The 23,982-nt window shown below is 35.4% G+C and overlaps 1 protein-coding gene across 6 annotated transcripts in view; it reads right to left on the reverse strand.

The window, feature by feature from the left end:
* The window catches only part of CNOT2 (CCR4-NOT transcription complex subunit 2), a 120,551-nt gene that overhangs the window by 72,806 nt on the left and 23,763 nt on the right, over positions 1-23,982 (reverse strand). The gene's annotated exons all lie outside the window — the stretch shown is intronic.

The raw sequence follows: 23,982 nt of genomic DNA on the forward strand, positions 1-23,982 counted from the left end.
AGGATGATAAGTAGATGTGAACTTAATTCAATTTTCTATTAAAATTTACTCCAAGGAAGAGGAGCAACACATGCCAACTTTCTGGATGCCTTTGTCCTTCAATCTGCCAATTTTGTACATGCTCTAATAGAATTTATTTTTTCACATTAAAGCAGAAAAATAATGGAGCTCATTTCCTAACCTGGACAGATAAATAAATCCAAAATGATGAGGCACTGTGCACTTCAGGTACAAAAAAAAAAAAAAAAAAATCATTGAAGCAGAGGTGATAGTCCCTAGAAATGCTAATTCATAAATATAAACTGAAAACAAAAGACCAAAAATGGTATCTACAAAGAATTTGTAAACACTCTTTTCAAGACCAATGTCCCTCATCTAAGTTTTAGTAAAATGTTTACCCTAGTGAAGTAGTAAGTATACCTATTAAACTAATAATAGTTGCTAATCACTAGAAATTATATTCAAATTTACAGCAATTATTTAACATCATGCGAAATTTACTCTGTGAGAGGATAATAAAAACCTCTAATTTAAATTCATAATAAGTATGAATCTATTTTATTAAAACCAACCAACACACACACACATACACATGGATTATCTCTAAATGTTTTCAAGGAAAATAAATCATTGAAAATTAATATTATTACATTTAAATTTTAAAAAGAATCCACAAAATGAAAACCTGTACTGCAAACCTATATTCCATCTCTGGTTTTATATTTGATCACAAACACAAATTTAGTGGGTGCTATACTTTTACTTAATTTTGACCATCTTACAGTGTATGTTTGGCTGAAATACTTTAAGATGCCTGGCTCTAAGCCAAAAATGTTAATTATTCATTACCAATTTATATGTACCACTGATATTAAGTATGTCTCTCTCAAAAATAACAGAGACTTTTTAAATCATAAGTATATTTAGTGCCATAAATGTAAGCTTTATCATCTCTCAAGGAATAAGGTTATTCATAAAATAAAATTATCAAGTGAACTGATGTCCAAGAACAGTTAAGTGACACACATTCAGCTCCAACTTAAATTTTAATGACTGTTACAAAATGAGAGCAAAACTATTTTATTATGCATCCCATAAAAAACATTGGCCCCATTTTAATGTTAATGTTTTATAAAATTAATAATTTAAAACACTACTTGCCTTAACTATTAATCTACTCATGGAAACTCTGAATTCAGTGGATAATAATGTAAAGTTTCAGTTTTTTCTTACAGGGTAAAAATGTTTCCCTTATTAAATTAGTTATGTTTAAATTAAAATGCACACTTTACCTTCAGATTATGCTAGTTTCATCAAAAGATGTTAGAAATCTAAAATCAGGCAAGGTAATTTTCAATGTAATTTAATGTATGTTAGCATAAACTAACTATATAGGTTATAAAAAGACAATTAGGACTTTATATGCTAAATAATACCTTAATTAAAAGTAAAAGTTATTATTTAATCTGTAAGCTTGCCAGCTAAAAGAAAAGTATTAATTTTGGAACACTATGAATTTTAGTACAAAGGAAAAACTTGTTTTTGTTCATTTGTTTCTCCCTCTTGGGATAACTTCAAGTATTTCATGGCTTAGGGTTTCAGTCGGCAGCCACTATATGCTCTAAGGATTAGATGAATCAATATTCTATATATTGATCAATAACTAAGACTCATCATCTCCTTTTGATAAACAAGGGAAAAATGAATGAAGGTACTCTGTTTTCTTCTAGGTAACATAAAGAGCTAACATTTGTCACCATTATCTTGTATTAAATAAAAATGTTCAGTAATAGATGGCGTTGATACTCACTAGGAATAAAAGGATGCACAATAGATGAAAGAGAATGTAAGTATATATGTAAGAGTATGTGAAAAGGAACAAGTATGAGAAAACATGCCCTCTAGTTGCCTACATTCACTGAACTTTATACACTGGTTTTCCTACAAAGTCCTAAATATTCAAAAGTCAGAAAAGACAAGTATTTATAAAACTACAGTGAAATTTTCTATAAAGCAGACGCCTTCCAAGATGGAAAAACAGAGACTATATTTATCCTCCTGTGTTAAGTAACTAGAAAATTAAATAAAATACATAAAACAGTGATTTTCAGACAACGGACATCATCTCAGGATCTGTGTCCTGAGACAGAACAGAAAAAAGAACAAATGAAGTAATAAGCCCTACTGCTTGTGGAAGTATGAGGCTAAAACACAGGAGGGGGAAGGCAGAACCCAATCAAAGCCTAATGGTTTCAATGAGTTAAAGGAAAAGAATCCAGAGCTAGGGGAGACACCAAGACAGCTAGAAATTGCAGGGCATATGAAGAGAAGGAAGCTGCAGAGAAAGAGCTTCAAAGATCTGAAGACAATCAGATTGCCCTCAAGGTTTTAGCTGAGTAATTACCTGCGTACACATGTGAAAAAACTATTGAATCTGGAGAAAAAGCCTCTGAAAAGTAGTCAGACCAATCCTCAGAATTCATGTTCCCATCAACTGGAGTAGGACAGTTTTAAGACATGAAGTACTGAATAGAGTTCAGAAGCTAATAAATGCATGAACAATGAAACCGAATAAGCTTTAGACTAAGGATGCTCTGGACCAGCAGTAACAAAGTTAAAACAAACCTCAAGAGGATGAAGCTACTTCTCTCTCTCTCTTTTTTTTTTAAGATTTATTTATCTGAGATAGAGCTAGAGAGTGAGCACAAGCGGGGGGCGGGGGCAGAAGAGGGAGAAACAGACTCCCCACTGAGCAGAGAGCCTGATGCAGGACTCGATCCCAGGACCCTGGGATCATGACCTGAGCTGAAGGCAGACACTTAACTGAGCCACCCAGGTGCCCCGGATGAAGCAACTTCTAAGTGCCATAACTGTAACCCAAAACAAAAGCCAACAATACTTAAAATAATACAACACCTTCCCATCATTAAATAATATAAAATTAAATGTCTGGCATCCAATCAAAAATTACTAGTCATGATAGAAGCAGGAAATACACCCCCAAACAAGGTGAATTATAATAAGCGGAAAGACCAGCAATGATACAGGCGATAGAATTAGTAGACAAGGAGATTAAAACAGATACTGTAAATATATCCCATACATTCAAGAAGATAAAGAAAACTATGACTATGGTAACAGAAATGCAAGGGCATGGAAAAGACCTAAGTTAGCAACACAGAGGAATTTATGGTGACCGAAAAGTTCTGTATCTTTTTTTTTTTTTTTAAGATTTTATTTATTTATTTGACAGAGAGAGACACAGCGAGAGAGGGAACACAAGCAGGGGGAGTGGGAGAGGGAGAAGCAGGCCCCCCGCCGAGCAGGGAGCCCGATGCGGGGCTCGATCCCAGGACCCTGTGATCATGACCTGAGCCGAAGGCAGACGCTTAACGACTGAGCCACCCAGGTGCCCCAAAGTTCTGTATCTTGCTTGTGGTGGTGGTTATAGGACTCTACACGTTTGCTAAAATACCACCAGAATGATAAAGACATACCAAAAAAAGTAAGAGCTTGCAAAAACTGGTGAAATCTAAGTTTGACTTGTAATCTAGTTATACTGTGTCAATTTCTGGTTTCGATAATGCACTACATAGTTATGTAAGATGACATCATTGGAGGAAGATAGGTGATGGGCATATGGAACTTCTCTGTGCTATTTTTGCATCTTCTTATGAGTTTATAATTACTTGAAAGTCAAAAAGATTTTTTTAAAAGGCTCAAACTGATCTTCTAGAAATAAAAATTCAATATCTGTAATTAAACATGCACTGGATAAGATTAACAGCAGTCTTTTCTAAACTTCAAAGAAAAGTTTAATGAACTGAAAACACAGCTAGCAATAAAAAAAAAAAAAAAAATCCAAAATTAAACACAGTGAGAATAAAAGGAACTGTGGGACAATGAAATGAGGGACAATAGCAAGTGAGACAGTGAACTATTGGGCAATATTAAGTAGCCTAATTTTTTTTTTTTTAAAGATTTATTTATTTATTTATTTATTTGACAGAGAGAGAGACAGCGAGAGAGGGAACACAAGCAGGGGGGAATGGAAGAGGGTGAAGCAGGCCTCCCGCCGAGCAGAGAGCCCGATGCAGGGCTCAATCCCAGAACCCTGGGATCATGACCCGAGCCGAAGGCAGACGCTTAACGACTGAGCCACCCAGGCACCCCAAGTAGCCTAATATTAACGTAACTAGTGCCCCAGAAAGAAAGAGCAGGAAAGATAGAAAACAGTGGCCACATTTTTCCTAAATCTGATGAAAACTATACTCATAAAGAACTTCAACAACCTCCAGAGAGAACACCACCACCAAAACCCTCATAATTTTAAAGTCAAGTTGCTGAAAAAGTTAAAGAGAAGTCTTAAAGCAGACAGAAGAGAGAAAGAAAGTACATACACAGAGAAAAACAACACAGAAATGACAGCAGACTTCTCATCAGAAACAACGCAAAGCAGGGGAGAGTGGATCAACATTTTTAAACTACAGAAAGAAAAATATCTATCAACTAAGAATTCTAAATCCAGAGGTGTCTGGGTGGCTCAGTAGGTTAAGCATCTACCTTCAGCCTTCATCTGCCTTAACCATCCTGGGATCCCAGGGTCCTGGGATCAAGCCGCGCGTCGGGATCCCTGCTCAGCAGGGAATCTGCTTCTCCCCCTGGCTTGTGCTCTCTCTCAAATAAACAAACTCTTTAAAAAAAAAAAAAAAAAAGAACTCTAAATCCAGCTAAAATACTTTAAAAAATGAAGACAAATACAGCCACTTTGGAAGAGTTTGGCAGTTTCTTATAAAGTTAAACATAAGACTTACCACACAACCCAGCAACTGTGCCCCTGGATATTTACCAAACTGAACTAAAAACTTAACGTTCATATGAAAACCTGTTCATGAATGTTTGTACCAATGGAGATGTCCTTTCAACAGATGAATGAACAAAATGGTATATCTATACAATAAAATTCCACTCAACAATAAAAAAGAACAAGCTATTAATTCATGCAATACAAATTTTAAATGTATTTTGCTAAACAAAAAGGCTGTATATTACTTTTTCAATTCATATGACATTCTGGAAAGGCAAAACTACACGGACAGAAAATATATCAGTGGTTGGCAGCAGATTGGAAAGGGGTGGGAGAAGCGACTGACTACAAAGGCAGACACACGGGGAAACTTCTAAAGAGAAGGAACTATTCCATATAGCACTGACGTGGTAGATAGTTAACGCTATCCAAGTGTTAAAATCCACAGAACTTCACAACATAAAGAATGAACTTGAATGTGTGCAAATTTTAAAAATCAACCAGGAGGTTAGAAATGCAGACCTCAAAAAATATTAATGGTATCATAAATATATGATACAACCACACTGAAGGGGGTATGGGAAATGTGTTAACCTAAGTAACTTTAGAGAATGATGTTTTGACCACTAACTGTAAGAGGGAAAAAGAAAACTCTACATAGTGTATTCTAGTTGGTAAAGTGATTCATCATAGTTAATAATTTTGAAACTGCTATGCATGTATACTGGAGATAAACACGAAGTAAAATAGTGGTTGGTGGGAACCAGATTTCTCACTATCAGAATAAACTATGCAGCACTGGGTTAGAGTCAGAAACATCTCTATTGGTATCAGTCTGTTCTCAATTATAAAACACTTTAAATAAAGTAATTGTTCAGAACATTACAGAATAGATCATCTCGCTGGTATATGTCACTTGAAAATAGATTAAAAATTGATAAAATGCTACGTGATTAACAAGTATGTCAAAATTATATTTTAAAAGATAAGCTTGATAAAAGAGTTTTTAAAAGATTTTTTAACAATGTAAACAAAACTTATTTTTTTAAAAGGCTCCAAATTTTATTGAATATTTGCAACTAAGTTATTTATCTCTAATCTTTTTAACAGACTGGTCATAGAATTAAATGTCAGGAATGCACAGTACTCTGTGTAACACATGTATCACTAATGTCTACTCATGTGCAAAAATTTCTCTCAAACTCAAGATACTTTTAGAATAAATTATTGAATACACCAGTATAAATGGAAAAGGATAAACATTTTACACCTCCCTTCTCTGTGCTCTAAACCCTTAAAATAGATTTAGTCATGCTATCAGCTTAAAATCTGACAAGAAAATATAAATCAAATCTTAATATGAGAAAAAAAACAAACAAGTAGGCTATTCATTCTAGATGTTTCCCTAAATCAGAGCCTAATAAAAATAAAGCATGTAATATCTAGAATAAATGATAACTGAACTCCAATTTTTCTTTCTGAAAATTTCTCAAAACAAGGAATCAGTGATCATGAGTAAAATCCCTAGAATATACTTGATTGAAGACTGAAAATAGTTATTAGCTTTATTCTCTGTGTTCCATTAAATTTTAGATGTGACATCATCACATAAAAATGGATACCTTGAATGGAGCAAGAAACAGAAAATCTGAATTCTAGGATTAGCTTATCAATTTCTCCTCTCTGGCTGCAGTTTCCTAAGGAGTTCGGGAACTGTATCTAAAACATCTGTAACTTGGCAGTCTTAACCAACTCAACTTTTAAACTACAATGTGAATTTGGTCAGGTTAAGACGGTTGAACCAGCTGGACAGGCTTTATTACTTTTTTTTAAAGGGGACACTATATTCCAAGTTGACAATTAAAACAGACTACCAGATGGGACCAATTTCACTGGAGTTCAATAAAAGCTGAAGAAAGTGCACTTAGCCATTATCTTGAAAATATTAGGGTTTCTCAAATTCCAGAATTACGTAAAGAAACTTCTTGTAAATAGGAAGACTGTAGTTATGTTATGAATTTATTTTCTGAACTCATTTTTGGTTCAATCACATGGATAAATGTTTTTAATATTCTGAGTTCATGATTTGTGGTACATACAAGAAACGTGGACAGATGAAACAGAAATAAGTAAAACCAAAGAATTGCAGTTTCATACCAAACTAAGTCTGGGCAAATTGCCACATTAACTAAAAATAGTTTATCTGAATGTTTTAATAATACAGGTTTCATGGGTTTATAATTATCACGTAAAATGAAAAGTTGCCTATATTTACAAAGAAAAATAAAAGTAAATTGACAGTATTCTCTTGAAATCAATTTACTCTCTGGTTGTCATACTTTCATATTTTGTAACTTAATTTGGTGTGTCTTCTATTTTCTGTAGTGGTAGCCTTCCTGATGCACTACTTCTAAAATTCTGTGTAGGTCTCTCACATATATGCCAAGGAGGATTCTGGCCACCAGATACATAGAATTTACTATGAGTAGAAAAATCAGTAAATCATCTAAAACACCCAGCATCTCAAAACAGAAATTTTCTTTCTTTCTTTTTTTTTTTTAAAGATTTTATTTCTTTATTTGACAGAGAAAGACACAGAGAGAGGGAACACAAACGGGAAGTGGGAGAGGGAGAAGCAGACTCCCCGCCGAGCAGGGAGCCCGATGCGGGACTCGATCCAGGGACTCCAGGATCATGACCTGAGCCGAAGGCAGTCGCTTAACCAACTGAGCCACCCAGGCGCCCCAAAACAGAAATTTTCTACTACCAAGTCTTAAAAGTCCCAAATAAAATGAAATACAATAAAGACAGTCCCATTGAATTTAAATGACAAAAGTTCTTAATTTTTGAACCACAAGCTTGGGAATCAAAAGCTCCTAATTTATTTTAGGCTTAAATGAAATTAAAGTTCAAACTTAAGACAATCAAGGGCCTTCTAATCTTCCTGCTACCTGAAAACTTACATATGTTTACACAAATTGTTTAACCTCTGAGTGATTTCATTTCTTCACAGGAAGATAAGATCTACACAATCTAGCTCATGACTATGATCAAATTTGTAAACCAGATTTATGATACATAAAATTTCATTTAAGTAACTGCTGTTTGAATTAATTGACCAATCAAATGTGTAAATGGCCAAATTATTAGTACTTACTAATTTTCTGCCAGTTTAGAGCTAAAGAAAGGATTAAAATTAATGAATGTTTTAAATCTTTCATTACAATTAGCTAAAAATCCACAAAGGTTTCCAAGGATTGAAGTAGCTATTGCCAAAGCAGTGCCTCTAAAATAAGACCCAAGTCATATCAGCTTCACAATCTACTGTGTTGAATTAACAGAACTCGAGTGTCCATTCCAAAGAAACTTGCTAAAGTTACAATCTATAATTAAAACTCCTTAAAATATATAACAAGTCCCTTGTTACTCTGCCTCGTAGAATGGTTGTAAGGTCATTAAGTATTGATTTCATATCAGCAATTAAAAATACCACATGTGAACCAGAAATCTGAAAAATGCAACTCTACTATATGAAAAATTTGTATAGGTAATACTTATTTTTTCTCATAATAATTTATACAAGCTGTTGATTCTAGTGATAACATGATTATCAAAACTGACTAGTTCATATCCACTGCTTAGACCTCCCAAACTCATAGCAACTGATTAGGCTTACCAAATTATCTCTGAAAAAAATGATAATGAAGTGATAAAGGAAAACCATGCGGCTTCTTATAAAAAGTAATTAAAAAGTTGCTCTTCAGGGGCACTTGGGTGGTGCAGTCGGTTGAACAGCCAGCTCTTGATTTCAGCTCAGGTCATGGTCTCAGGGTCCTAGGATACAGCCCCACGTTGGGCTTGTCACTCAGCTCGGAGTCTGCTTGAGATTCTCTCTCCCTCTGCCCTCTGCCCCTCCGCCCCTGAGCATGCACATGTGCAGTCTCTCTCTCTCTCAAATATTTTTTTTTAAAAAGTTGTTCTTGAATAGATCTAACAAATCAATCATATATTTTTAACTCTCAAAACTATTTTTCCAGTTTCCATAACAGAGAAGTAAAGCTTAAGTAAAAGAGCAGAAAATAATTATAACTGCCCATTTACAGAATAGTCAGTGAACACTAACTACATGAACACTTCCCAAACCCCTCAAAGTTTAGTTTTTATACAAAAGAGGCAAATTGTACACAGTTTTTTGTTTGACGGGCAAGGGAATGGCCAAGGTACTCTGCAGAGACCTGGTACATGACTATCTAGGGCACTAACAGAGAGGAAGAGAAATGGGCATATTTATAGAGGAAGAAATAGGCTAAAGGATTTATACTGTTTTTTATCACAGGATGCAAATAAAATCACCTAGAGATTTTTAAAAAAAATACTGATGTCTCCCCTTGCCCCTACTTTCATTAATTGGACAAGGATGGAACCTGGTCATTAGGTGCTTTTTAAAGTACTCCAGATGATTCTAATGTACAGCCAAGGTTAAGGCTATTAGGGGTAAGACTGTACAGGAAAGTGAAATTCAAAAGTTTTCATCTCAGTATAAGTACTGACCAAAAACAAACACTATAAATTAAAGGTAGTTTAAGAGCATTGTTCATTTCCTTTGCATGCCAATGTGCCCTTTCCTTGCCTCTTATTCCTACCTCTGAGAAATAATGGTAAGCCTTAAACATTAATTTTTAAAATGTTTTTAAAAGATTTCTTTGGCTGAAATACACTCATTATTAAGTTCAGAAGTGGCTAATACAGGAAAGTATATGCAAACATTACAATAAAACTTGTTAGAAGAAATTCCTAACACAGTATAGGTTTCCCTCCTCACTATCTGGAAGTTTGCATTATGCCACTTCGCTTTTACAAAAGACCTCTATCAGTATCTGCTTTTGCTAACTGAAAGAAATCCAAAGAGGATTTTCATTTCTAGGAAACGGTAATTGTTTCTTTGCTTTATGTTGTTTCGCTTAGGTAAGGTTTCGTAGGAATGCTCTACTTTCAGATAGCAGGGGAAACCAGTACTGAGGCCTTATTTTTATTTGTTTTTTTAGATTTTATCTATTTATTTGAGAGACAGAGAGAGCACAAGTGGGGGGAGGGGCAAAGGAACAAGAGGAACTGCTGAGCAGGAGGCTGGACTCAGGGCTCCATCCCAAGACCCTGAGATCATGACCTGAGCCGAAGTCAGACGCTTAACCAACTGAGCCACCCAGGCACCCCTGTACTTAGGTTTTAAAAATATGTCCACAATCTTAACATTCCTTCCTAGAAATGTAATATTACCTATCACTTGCCAAGTATTAGGCACTGCACACTAAATACCTTATCTGTGTAATTTCCTTCAATCCTCAGAATAATTCAGTAAGGTAAACATTACCATCCCTTTTGTACAGATGAGAAAACAAACAGAATAAGGTCAAGAACTAGTAGTAAGTTAACTAGAAGTAACAAGGCCAGAATTTGAGTTCATACCCACCTGACTTGAATCCAAGTCTTAACCACTATGCTTTACTACTTCTCATATATATATTTTTTCATGAAAAATTATTCTGCATGAAACCATTTCAAGAAATTCTAGCTGTCAAATAATACTTCTCCTCAAAAGTCTCATTCTTCTGCTACAATGAAGAAATTAGCAATGGGGAGGAAAAGTAACAGACATTACTCAGCTGGAAATCCAAAGTTCAGAAAGACCATGATCAGGAAGTACCCATAATACCATTTCAGACACAACTTCAGAAGCTAAGCAGAGAAAAAACAGGCACTAACAGCTAAACTCTTTTGTTTAATTTTAAGGCTGGCAGATTATTCTCGTCAACTGAGGTCTTGCTGTCTGTCTCAGCCACAGAAATGAATAAATTCAATGTATCTTTTATCTTTACACAATTCTTCATGAAGAATTCATAAATTCCTTTAGAAATCCACTTTCTTTTTTTTTTAAAGATTTTATTTTTTTATTTATTTATTTGAGACAGAGAGAATGAGAGAGAGCATGAGAGGGAGGAGGGTCAGAGGGTGAAGCAGACTCCCTGCCGAGCAGGGAGCCCGATGTGGGACTCGATCCCGGGACTCCAGGATCATGACCTGAGCCGAAGGCAGTCGCTTAACCAACTGAGCCACCCAGGCGCCCAGAAATCCACTTTCTACATCTCTATCACCACCACCATAGTTCAAGCCACAATTATATCCTGCCTAATTGGTCTCCCTCTATTGTTTCCTCTAAGAACCATCTACCAACCAATCTGGTCTAGGTATCAGGACATTTTGCTATCTAGGAGTCAGATGAGACAAAACAAGCAAAGGAAATGGAGGCGCAGCAGTGAGGGAGATGAAAACCAAGGAGGGTATGTAAATATGTTCAAAGTCTACTGGGAAAAGTGGTCCAAGGAAGAGCATAACAAATTGTTTCAAACACTGCTGATTAAATGTGTGTGTGTGTGTGTATACACACACATATATATATACACATATATAAAGATGGAAATTAATCTTTGGATTTAATAGCATGAAAGTCAATGGGTAATCCTCACAAGAATAATTTTGTTGGAATGGTGGAAATAAAAGCACTGAATGGATCGGATTCATAAAAGAATAGAAAGAAAAAAACTGGAAACAAAATCTAGACATCCTTTTCAAGGAATTTTGCCATAAAAGTGAGGAGGAAATGGAAAATAGCTGAAGGAAAATGTGGAGGCGAGAGAATCCTTTTATATGGTAGGAAAACTTACAGTATAAAGGAGAAAGCTGATGACACAAGATAGAGGGAGTAGTAGAATGAAGAGCAGGTATGGAGGGAATCTGTGAGAGATACAGGCCTTAGATAGGCAAAAGCACATATCATGAGCATCATCAGAGTGAAGATAGTAAATGGGTACAGATTCAGGTATGTGGATAGAGCTTTCACTAAATACAGCATTTCTCATCTGGTTGCTTCTGTTTTCCATTTTCTTTTTTCTTTTTTTTTAAGATTTTATTTATTTATTTGACAGAGAGAGGCACAGCGAGAGAGGGAACACAAGCAGGGGGAGTGTGAGAGGGAGAAGCAGGCTCCCCGCCGAGCAGGGAGCCCGATGTGGGGCTCGATCCCAGGAACCTGAGATCATGACCTGAGCCAAAGGCAGACACTTAAAGACTGAGCCACCCAGGCGCCCCCCATTTTCTTAATAAAATGAGAAATTAAGTCATCAACTCAGAGTGAGGATATAAAAAGTATTAGATATTTAAGGAGGGAGAAAAAGTGTGAAGAGTTCTAAGTGTTCTAAGAAAGTAGGCGAGTGAAGAGATCAGAGGAAATACTGCCACATAGAACTGCCAAGGAGCCCACTTACAGTTGGTATTCATCATTTTGCTCTTCTCCAGCCACATGCAGCTGCAGGGAGCACAGAATTGGTAGGTGGCAGAAGTTGACTTAACCAAAGCTAGTGAGTACAATGAAGCATGAGAAAGAAAGGAGATTAAGGGGCGCCTGGGTGGCTCAGTTGGCTAAGCGACTGCCTTCGACTCAGGTCATGATCCTGGAGTCCCGGGATCGAGTCCCACATCGGGCTCCCTGCTCAGCAGGGGGTCTGCTTCTCCCTCTGACCCTCTTCCCTCTCATGCTCTCTGTCTCTCATTCTCTCTCTCAAATAAATAAAAATCTTTAAAAAAAAAAAAAAGAAAGAAAGGAGATTAAGGGGATAGAGCAAAAGAGTAATCATAATGATTGGTAAGAAAAGAAGTGAGGATATATCTTACCATTTGCCTACATTCTAGCCATACTGGCTTTCTTTGGGACTCTCAAACACACCAATTCAGTTCTCATCTTAGGGCCTTTACTTTTGTTGCTCCTTTTCAATGATCGTCCCGTAAATTTTCACATGCCAGTTTCTTGACACTCACATCTCTGCTTAACTGTATCTTTCATAAGAGAGTCCTTCCCTGAACATTCACTATCTGAATTTTGTTCTCATGTGTTTACTATGTCCACCCCCTTAGAATATAAGCTCCTTAAACAGAGAAACCCTATTTTGCTTACCATTTAAATACCTAAAATGGTGTCACATAATAGATACACTTTATTGAATGAGCCACAAAAATATGCCAAATCCTGGGGCACCTGGGTGGCTCAGTCGTTAAGCGTCTGCCTTCAGCTCGGGTCATGATCCCAGAGTCCTGGGATCGAGCCCCATGTCGGGCTCCCTGCTCCGCGGGAAGCCTGCTTCTCCCTCTCCCACTCCCCCTGCTTGTATTCCCTCTCTCGCTGTCTCTGTCAAATAAATAAATAAAAATCTTTAAAAAAAAAAAATATGCCAAATCCTTTACTAAGTTTAATATCTAATGGTATTAAAAACACCATTTTCCTTAAAAGGACTGCAGTAAAAGCATCTTGTCTGGTAAGAACAAGATCAGTAATCACAGGTTAATTGGCTGCCGCAAATATCACCCCAAAAAATACATACTTTGCAAATATAATGCACATTTATTCCCCTTGATATTTTAACGTAGGACTAGGCCTTTTCTTTAAGTTTAGGATTACTAATTAAGTTATCACATGATCTTTTTGTATAAACCACATCTATAATGCATGTCTTAAGATTTCCAGTTTTGGGGCTCCTGGGTGGCTCAGTCGTTAAGTGTCTGCCTTCAGCTCAGGTCATGATCCCAGGGTCCTGGGATCGAGCCCCACATCGGGCTCTCTGCTCAGTGGGAAGCCTGCTTCTCCCTCTCCCACTCCCCTCTGCTTGTGTTCCCTCTCTCTTCAAATAAATAAAATCTTAAAAAAAAAAAAATTCCAGTTTTAATCTAGTTTGAAGTTGAACAAGATCTTAGAGATACTTAAGTAACAATCTTTCTGAATTTTTATAAATATTTTCTATTTTTTTTGGTAATTGTCTCACTATATAGCACTACTAGTTGACTGCATTAACAGTCCTTCTCGCTTGTGAATGCCACGGTTGTTCACATGTTCAACCTTTTCCATGTGTGTTGGGTAAAAATACTGATTAGTCTAAGCCAATATGATAATGCTACCCGCTTCTCAGTAAATGATTTATGGAAGGGTATTTGAACCAATTCTGGCCACTGAAACATCTGAAGGGAAATCTAATGGTAGGATGTTAAGAAAGGGGGAGAAAACAGTCTTTCCCCCTGAATGTTGTCATATCAGAATACCCCATCTAGAACTACTTACTGAAGTCATTTCGTAACCATGATGAGAGTTAGCTCAAGGAGAGTAAGATATTTTAACTGGAAACAGAAAGAAAGATATTGGCCCTGGTGTTAATCATGTAGCTGCTGCATTAACCAATAAAAAACTAACATTCCTCCAAATATCTGAAAAAATTAATTTTCTTTACTGTTTAGTTGAACCAAAAGCTTCCTAAACCTTTAGGCTTATCTAAACCTAATCCATTAACAATTTTTAAAGCACTTTTTGTAAAGTCTTTCCAAAGCATCCACCTTGTTTTTTATTAAAACAATTCTTTCTACACTTCTATTTCAGTAGCTTAGGTCATATTTAGACTACAAATTATATTAACACAGCCATAAAAACTGATTCTTAGGCATATAACTAACCTGACAGGAGACAGATACAAGAGTAAGCTAGAGTAGTTCACTAGCTGTTAAGTGCTCAGAATACTATGGACTATAGGAATTTGAAGCAATGGTTTAAAAGAGCATGCCAGTTAAGTGGAAGTTTGTTAAGAACATCAGTCACAAAAACATTTCTGTATATAACAGATTCGATATATAACAAATAAATATTGTCTTTGAGGGGAAAATAGCTTAAAAACCCTATAAAAACTTAGGACATATGTTTCCAGGAGAGAAACTAAAATTAGAGAAAACCTAGAGCCAAAGAACTAAGAATATGAGCCTATTTAGTCTCAACTCCAGCCAAGCAGCACAGAAATAAAAGAACACAGAATCTATAAAGAACCTTTACCCCAATATGTATTGTTTTACTGCTAATGAATTGAGAATACTGATAAAATTCTGCAATTCAAAATTTTCAGGCAATAAAGACAAAATATATTATTTGTTTTATTTGCTTAAGAGCCAAGTTCATTTTATCATGTGTCATATTAATGATAACTATAGAAGTTTGCCATTTATAAGGGATATTTGTATCCCCATTGAAGAAATAACTAGATACATTATTTCAAATAGAAATCTATCACTTTGAAACAATTATTCAGTATTAAAACAAAGATCCTTGATACTAATAATAATCATACTCTTCTAACTTCCTTCCAAAAATAATTACTGAGCTCTACCATATGCTAGGTAGTAAACAAATAGTAATAGTATAAGAGAACTCAATGAAAAACAGCAATAAGAGACACAAAACTAGAGAATTTATTTCTGTAATAAAAACTCCACTTGTAAATATCCTGGGGTCAGAAACCATGTTTCCAAATTATTCTCCATTGAGTTATAATGCAATGAGTAACACAAAGTTACAAATGTCAGTAATAGTCACATCTTAATGATAACATTCCTTCACTAAGAAATGTACTTAATATATATTAAACATAATTTAAAGTTTACCTAACATAATAAACAGTAACTTAAATGTCTTGGTGGCCTGATAGGAGCAGAAGTTCTTAAGCTGGGGGCGCCTGGGTGGCTCAGTCGTTAAGAGTCTGCCTTTGGCTCAGGTCATGATCTCAGGGTCCTGGGATCGAGCCCCGCATCAGGCTCCCTGCTCCGCGGGAAGCCTGCTTCTCCCTCTCCCCCTCCCCCTGCTTGTGTTCCCTCTCTCGCTGTGTCTCTCTCTGTCAAATAAATAAATAAAATCTTTAAAAAAAAAAAGAAGTTCTTAAGCTGGATTCTACAAATCCTCAGTCTGTTGATGAAATGCAGAGGGTGCGTGAATTTGAATAAGAAAGAAATTACATCTTTATTGTACTAACCTCTGATTAGAATTTAGTATTTCCTTAATTAAAAATGTAAGCAACAAACTATAGCAGTATTAGTTATACCTGTGACTTTTTTAGACTTTGTTACCATTAGAAACCAGATAGTTTCCTATCATTTTAAGTTGCTTCAAATCTCAAATATTCATTTATGCATTACTAGATTAAAAATTGTACACCACTAGACTTTGATATATGCATTACTGAATCTATTTGATATTAAAAACATTCTAATGCATAATTAGATTCCTCATAGGCATATACATTTAATTTTGCATGATTAAGATACTATTTCAGGAAGGGGTCCACATGCATCACCAGAGAGCAAACCCGTTCAAGGCCCAAAAAGGGGTAAGAATGCCTAGATTAGAATATCAGAACACAGATTAGATTGTTTGCAGAGGGTAATGCCAAAGAACTTAAGGACTGAAAAAAGCCTCAGGATCATATTTAATTAAAATTCAGAGAGAGAAATTGTGGGACTTAAGTGCCTTCTTCAAGGTCACACACCCAGCTATTTAGTAACAGGGCCAGAAAAACCAGAATCTAGGTTTTCTGATTCACAAACTAAGACTAAACAAACTTTGATGTGATTGGGATATAAAAAAGCAAGACAGGGCAAAGACAACTCTGCAAATACATGCCAAAAAGTTATTAGAAAAGAAATGAATTACACAGGAAGAAGAGCTAGTTTGAAAAAGAAAATGATTGGTTGAGGTGTTAAAGTGTTTTAAAATATATTCTAGGGGCTTCTGGCCAGCTCAGTCAGAACAGCATGCAACTCTTGATCTTGGGGTTCTAAGTTTGAGCCCCACATTGGGTGTAGAAATGACTTAAAAATAAAATCTTAAATAAAAATAAAAACAAATTCCACAGCATGACATGCCAACACAAATGTTGAAAAAAAACAGAAAACAAATAGGTGAGACCCCTTTTGCATACTGAAGGCAAAGAAATGTTCTGAACATCTGAATATTCTAAACATTATTAACATATACTGTCTCTCCCACTTTTCCTGAAACAGGAACTTCTCAGTCTGTTTTCCCACTTTATAGAGAAATGGGTAGAGTGAAAATTTTACTCCCTTCCTGATCTATCAGAATTACAACAGCATACGCACAATAGTAAATATCAAATAACAGCTGGAATCAGTGTCAGAGAAAAGAAAGCAGGAACTGGCAAACGAGGGAGTCTCTGGGCCGCCTAAAGAAGGTAGTTGCTACTGCTCATCTCTAGCTAAATGCTACAAGAAATGTCAACCCAGAATTCTAGATGGAACAAAAGTAGCCTTCAAAAATGAAAATGAAATAATACATTTTCAGCTGAAAGAAAACTAGGGTAATTCATCATAAGCAGACCTGCTCTGAAGAAAGGAATTTTATTTAGACAGAGAAACAATGCCAGAATTTCATGAACAACAAAAATGGCAAATATGTGGATATGTATAATAGATGAGGAGTTGGCAAACTCTTTCTGTAAAGGGCCAGCCAGAGAATAAATATTTTAGGCATTGCAGGCCAAACGGTCTCTGTTGTAACTAATCAATTCCGAATTGTAGAGCAAGAAAAACCATAGACAATACATAAACTAATAGGTGTGGCTATATTCCAATAAAATTCACACAAGCAGGTGGCAAGCTGGATTTGGCCTGCAGTAACATTTGCCAATCCCTGCAACAGACTATGCTTTTCTTCTTAAATTCTTTAAAGTATGCGAAATAATCTAAAGCAAAATTTACATCACTGTCTAAAGAGGTATTTGAACCATGTGGATGTGATCCAACAACTACAACACAGAGGAGGGTGAAGAAAGGAAACTACATGGTGACAAGATTTCTAAATTCTATTTCAAATAGTAAAATATAAATTTTAAGTGCAGGTTAATATATAGCTGATTAACATATATTCAACACCTAACCCCTGGTACCTCTGAATATAACCTTATTTGACATAAAGCTTTTGTAGATGCAATCAAATTTAAAAGAGGTCACACTAAATTTGGGTGGGCCCAAATCTGATGACTGGTATTTCTGAAAAAGGGAGGGAGACATAGAGACATACAGAGAGCAAAAACCCCTCAGTGAAGATGAGGCAGAAATTGGAGTGATACATTTATAAGCTAAAGAATACCAATGATTGGTGACAACCACCAGAAGCTAGAAGAGGCAACGAAGGATTCTTTCCTAAAGCCTTCAAAAGGAACAGGACCCTGCTCATGCCTCCATTTCAAACGTCTAGCCTCCAAAATGAAGACACAATATGAATTCTATCTACTGGAAAAAAACTGAATTCACAGTTAAACCTCCAGGCCCAAATAGTTTCACCAGTGACTTCTACCAAACATTTAAAGAATACCAATTCAAGACAACATTTTCCAGAAAAGAGAACATGATGGATTACTTCCAAAGTCATTTTTATGAGGCCAGCATTATATATTGATCCCAAAAGCAAAGAGAATTCAGGAAAAGAAAAACCTTAAAAACGAATATTCCTCCTGAACATTGATGCAAAAATTTCCTACACAAAAATTAGCAAATTAAATTCAACAAAATATCCAAATATTAATAAAGAATGAACAAATAAAGCTTATTCTGGGAATATACTTGCTCTTTCTTCTCTCAGTTTCTTTAAATAATATGAAATCATATGAAGAAATAATATATTTTTGGGTTTATAAAATATATGCCTGTAATATGTATAACAACAGCACAAAAAAAGAAGAAAAAATAAAGCTACATAGAAATAATATTTCTACATTTCACTGGAATTAAATTAGTGTTAAGTCTGAAATAGACCCTGATACGGTAAGATGCATATGGTAAACTCTAGTGCAACAACTAAGAAAATACAAAAGAACATAGTGAAAATATCATTAAAGGAATTAAAAAGTACACTGGGACGGAGGGGGGATACTTGATGCAAAAGAACACAGTAAGGAGAAATTTAAAAAGCATGAACACATACAAGAAAACAAAGCAAAATGGCAGACACAGGTTACACTACATCAATAATAATATTAAATGTAAGTAAACAGTCCAACAAAGGCAGTGTCAGACTAAAACATCAGAACAAAAAAATTACATGCTGTCTACAGAAGACACACTTTACATTTAAAAATGCAAATAAATGGAGGGTCACCTGGGTGACTCAGTCGGTTAAGCATCTGACTCTTGGTTTCAGCTCAAGTCATGATCTCCCCATTGAGAGATCAAACCCCATGTTCGGACTCCCCACTCAGCAGGGAGTCAGCTTCCCCTCTGCTCCTCCCCCACTGCTCACCTGCGTGTGTGTGCACTCTCTCTCTCAAATAAATAATTCTTCAAAAAAATTAAAAAATAAAAATGCAAATAAATTGAAAGTAAAAGGGTGGGAAAAATATATCATGAAATGCTTCTACAGCCAATATCAAAGAAATGGCTGCCTATGTTCTTCTAGGACTTTTGTGGTTTCAGATCTCATATTAAGGCCTTTAATACTTTGAGTTTATTTTTGTATATGGTCTAAGAAAGTGTTCAGTTTCTTTCTTTTGCAGACAGCTGTCCAGTTTCCCTAACACATGTGCTGAAGAAACTTGTCTTTTCCCCATTGCATATTCTTGCCTCCCATGTTGTAGATCAATTGAAAATATACGTCTGGGTTTATTTCTGGGCTATTCTGTTCCATTGATCTATGTGTCTATTTTGTGCCAGTATCATACTGTTTTGATTACTACACGTTTGTAGTATGTCTTGAAATCTGGGATTATGATACCTTCAGCTTTGTTGTTCTTTCTCAAGACTGCTTTAGCTATGTGCATCTTTTTTGGTTCCATACAAAAGAATTATTTGTTCTAGTTCTGTGAAAAATGTTAGCATTTTTAGAGATTGCATTAAATCTATAGACTGCTTTGAGTTGTACAAACATTTTAACAATATCAATTCATCCGATCCATGAGCATGAAATATCTTTCCATTTGTTTGTGTCATCTTCAATTTCTTTCACCAATGTTTTTATAGTTTTCAGAATACAAGTCATTTACATCTTTAAGTTTATTCACAGATATTTCATTATTTTTGATGCAACTGTAAATAGGATTGCTTTCATAATTTTTCTTTTTGCTACTTCATTCCCAGTATTAGAATTTCAACAGATTTCTGTATATTAATTTTGTGTCCTGCAACTTTACTGAAATCATTTATCAGTTCTAGCAGTTTTCTGGTGGAGTTTTTAAGGTTTTCCATTTACAATATCATGTCATCTGCAGATAGTTATAGTTTTACTTCTTTCTTACTAATTTAGATGCCTTTTTCTTGTCTGACTGCTGTGGCTAGGACTTTCAGTACTATGTTGAATAAAAGTAGTGAGAGTGAACATTCTCATCTCTATTTCACTTATTTTTGCTCTGATCTTTACAATTTCTTTCCTTCTACTGGCTTTGGGCTTTGTTCTTTTTACAGCTCCCTTAAGTGTAAGATTAGGTTGTTTGAGATTTTTCTAGTTTCTTCAGGTAGGCCTCTATTACTATAATCTTCCTTAGTATAGCTTTTGCTGCATCCCAAAGAGTTTGGGCCACTTTGTTTTCATTTTCATTTGTCTCCATTTATTTTTTAACCTCCTTTTTGATTTTTTGGTTGACTCTTTCATTCTTGAGTAACATGTTACTTAGCTTCCATGTATTTGCATTCTTTCCAGATTTTTTTGTGTGATTGATTTCTAGTTCCATACCACTGTGGCTGGAAAAGATGCATGTTATGATTTCAATCTTATTTAACTCATTGAGACGTGTTTTGTGGCCTAACATGATCTATTCTGGAGAATGTTTCCTGTGTACTTGAATGTTTTGGATGGAATGCACTGAATATATCTGTTAGGTCCATCTGGTCTAAGGTGTCACTCAAAGCCACCGTTTTCTTGTTGACTTTCTCTCTGAAATATCTATTCACTGATGTAACTAAAGTGTTAAAAGTCCCTTACTATTATTGTATTACTATCGATTTCTTCCTTTACGTCTCTTAATACTTGCTTTATGTATTTAGGTGCTCCCATGTTGGGTGCACAGATATTTATAACTGTTATATCCTCCTATTCAACCATCCTTTTATCATTATGTAGTGGCCTTTTTTGTCTCTTGTTACCACCTTTGCTTTATAGTCTATTTTGTCTGATTTAAGTATTGCCACCCCAGCTTTCCTTTCACTTCCATTTGCACAGTAAGTGATTTTCCATCACTTTACTTTCAATCTGCACGTGCCTTTAGGTCTGAACTGAGCCTCCTGTAGGCAGCATATGGATGGGTCTTGCTTTTTTAACCACTCAGTCATCCAATGTCTTTTGATTGGAACATTTAGTCCTTTTATATTTACAATAATTATTGATAGATACATACTTACTGCAATGTTGTTACTTGTTTTACAATTGTTTTGTAGCTCTTCTCTGTTCCTTTCTTCTTCTCTTGTTCTCTTTCCTTGTGATTAAAAACATTTTTCTAGATATCTCTCCTCAGGCAAGGAAAATAAAAGCTGAATTATACTATTGGGACTATACCAAAATAAAAAGCTTTCACACAGCAAAGGAAATCAACAAAGCAAAAAGGCAACCCACCAAATGGGAGAAGATATTTGCAAATAATATATCTGGTAAGGGGGTTAATATCCAAAATATGTAAGGAACTTACACAACACCAAAAAACCACAAATAATCTGATTAAAAAATGGAGAGAGAACCTCAATAATCATTTTATCCAAAGACATACAGATGGCTAACAGATACATGAAAAGAAGCTCAACATCACCACTCAGAGAATGCAAATCAAAGTAACAATGAGATATCACCTCGCACTTCTCATAATGGTTAAAAGCAAAAACAAAGTAACAACTGTTGGAGAAGATGTGAAAAAGAAATCTCTAGCTCTGTTGGTGGAAATACAAGTGCAGCCACTGTGGAAAACAATATGAACATTCCTCTGAGTATTAAAAAACTGAATTACCATATGATCCAGTAATTTCACAACTGAGTATTTACCCAAAGAAAACAAAAACACTAATTCAAAAGGATATACGCACCCCTATGTTTATTGCAGCATTATTTATAATAGTCAAGACAGGGAAGCAACCCAAGTGTCCACTGACAGATGAGTACATAAAGATGTAGTATATATACACAACGAAATATAACTCATCTATAAAAAAGAGCATCTTGCGATACAACAACATGGATGGATCTAGAGGGTGTAATGCTAAGTGAAAGAAGTTAGAGAAAGACAAACACCATATGATTTCACTTGTGGAATTAAGAAACAAAACAAATGAACAAAGAAAAAAGAGACAAACAAAAAACAGACTCTTAAATACAGAGAACAAACCAGTGGAGGAACGGGTGAAATAGATAAAAGGGATTAAGAGTATATTTAACTTAATGAGCACTGAATAATGTGTAAGAAAAATGAAAGTTATGTATTTGTGTCTTCAAAAATTTTTAAACTCCTTTTCTATCATTATAGGCCAAGAAAATTTGCAGGGCTTTAAGGGATTTTAAAAAGACTTCTAGTTCATTCTCTTACCACATCTGAGTCTGCAAGAAATGATTCCACAAAAATGACTCTTCATTAAGCTATCATGGAAAAAAATTTTCTAGAGTTCCCCGATTAACCAATCTAGGACAACATCGTCACCATCAACAAATTCTTACTTTTATGTATCTGAAAGACAGAGACCCTTTCTTAGTTCAGTGAAAGGAAATATTAATACATTTTACATCTCTAAAGTTACTTTAACTGTATTCATCAGCTATTGCCCAAAACTCAGAGACATAACAAAAAGTATTAGTTTCTTGCTTTGGCCATTTGTGGGTTGTGAGACTAACCTCAGATAGGCTGGCATCAAGGTGCTGGGCTGAACTAGGGCTACTCCTTTTTCTCTCATTCTTTTCAAATCAGTGGTTTCCTGATGTCTGGTGGGGGAAAGCAAGAGCACAAAGAACAAGCCCACCTCCACTAATGCATTGAAAGTCTATGCTCACTCTGTGGGTGAACTGTTTTTGTTTTTTGTTTTTAGTTTAAATAAAAGACTTTTTTTTTGAGAGAGAGAGAGAGAGAGAAAGAACGCATACACGCACAGGGTTGCGGCAAGGGCAGAGGGAGAGAAAGAAACTCAAGCAGACTCCCCGCTGTGTATGGAGCCTGATACAGGGCTCGATCTCACAAACCTGAGATCATGACCTGAACCAAAATCAAGAGCTGGACGCTTAACAAGCTGAGCCACCCAGCATCCTGAGACTTATTTTAAATGAAAAAATAAAATAAAGCCTATGCTCGCTTGCAATCCACTAACATTCCTTTGGCCAAAGCAAATCACATGTCCAAACCCAACATCAATGGAGCCAAAAAGTAAACTCCACCTCTCATGGTAGGAACCACAGTCAAAAGGCAAAAGGTGTGGAATGGAAGATAAGTGGAAAAATAATGTGATCTATAAACCTATTCTTTTCTTTTTTTAAACTAAAGCAGCAGTCCGTAACCCTCTTAGGAAACTTAGAAGATCCTACAGAATCTGATAAACCTTCTGAACTTGAATGTTGGCTTTTCCACTAACTAGCTGCAAAAATTCTGGGAGATGATATTCATCTTTTTCAGGCCCCAGTTCCTGAATCTGTAGAAGGGGAGAGTAAATAACTTTTTATGACTGTTGGGATAACTAAATGAAAGAGTACACATATAAAGCTTTGCATAATGTGCTTTCAATAGACATTTAAAAAAATCTATTATGAAAGAGCAATCACATGAATTCTGGAGTAGCTCAACTAATATCATATAAAATAGACTTAAAAATATTTTTAGAGATAGAGAGAAAATTTTCCTATCATAAATGGGTCAGTCATCAAGAAAATATAATTATAAACATAAGAGCCTAAAGGAAACCCAGAAGAGATGAAGCAAAAACTGAAAGAACAAAAGAGAAATAGTCAATTCAACAACAGTAGATAGGAGACTTTAATACCCCACTTTCAATAACAGATGAAGCAAGATCAACAAGCCAATAAGAGACCTGAATACTAATATAAAAACTAATCTAACAAATACATCTAAAACACCTAGCAACAGCAAAATACGTGTTCCTCTCAAGTACTAATGGAACATTCTCCAGAATAACCATATGCCAAATAGAAAACAAATCTCAATAGATTTAAAAAGACTGAGATTATGCATATAAAATATGTTCTCCAACCAAAATGTAATGACATTAGAAGTAACAAAATGAATCTGGGGAAATTTACAAACGTGGAAATTAAGCAATACTTCTAAATAAAC

Source organism: Mirounga angustirostris, unplaced genomic scaffold (genome assembly GCF_029215605.1).
Source record: "Mirounga angustirostris isolate CCGP_5_RB_7025 unplaced genomic scaffold, mMirAng1.0.hap1 SCAF_5, whole genome shotgun sequence".
Taxonomy (NCBI): domain Eukaryota; kingdom Metazoa; phylum Chordata; class Mammalia; order Carnivora; family Phocidae; genus Mirounga; species Mirounga angustirostris.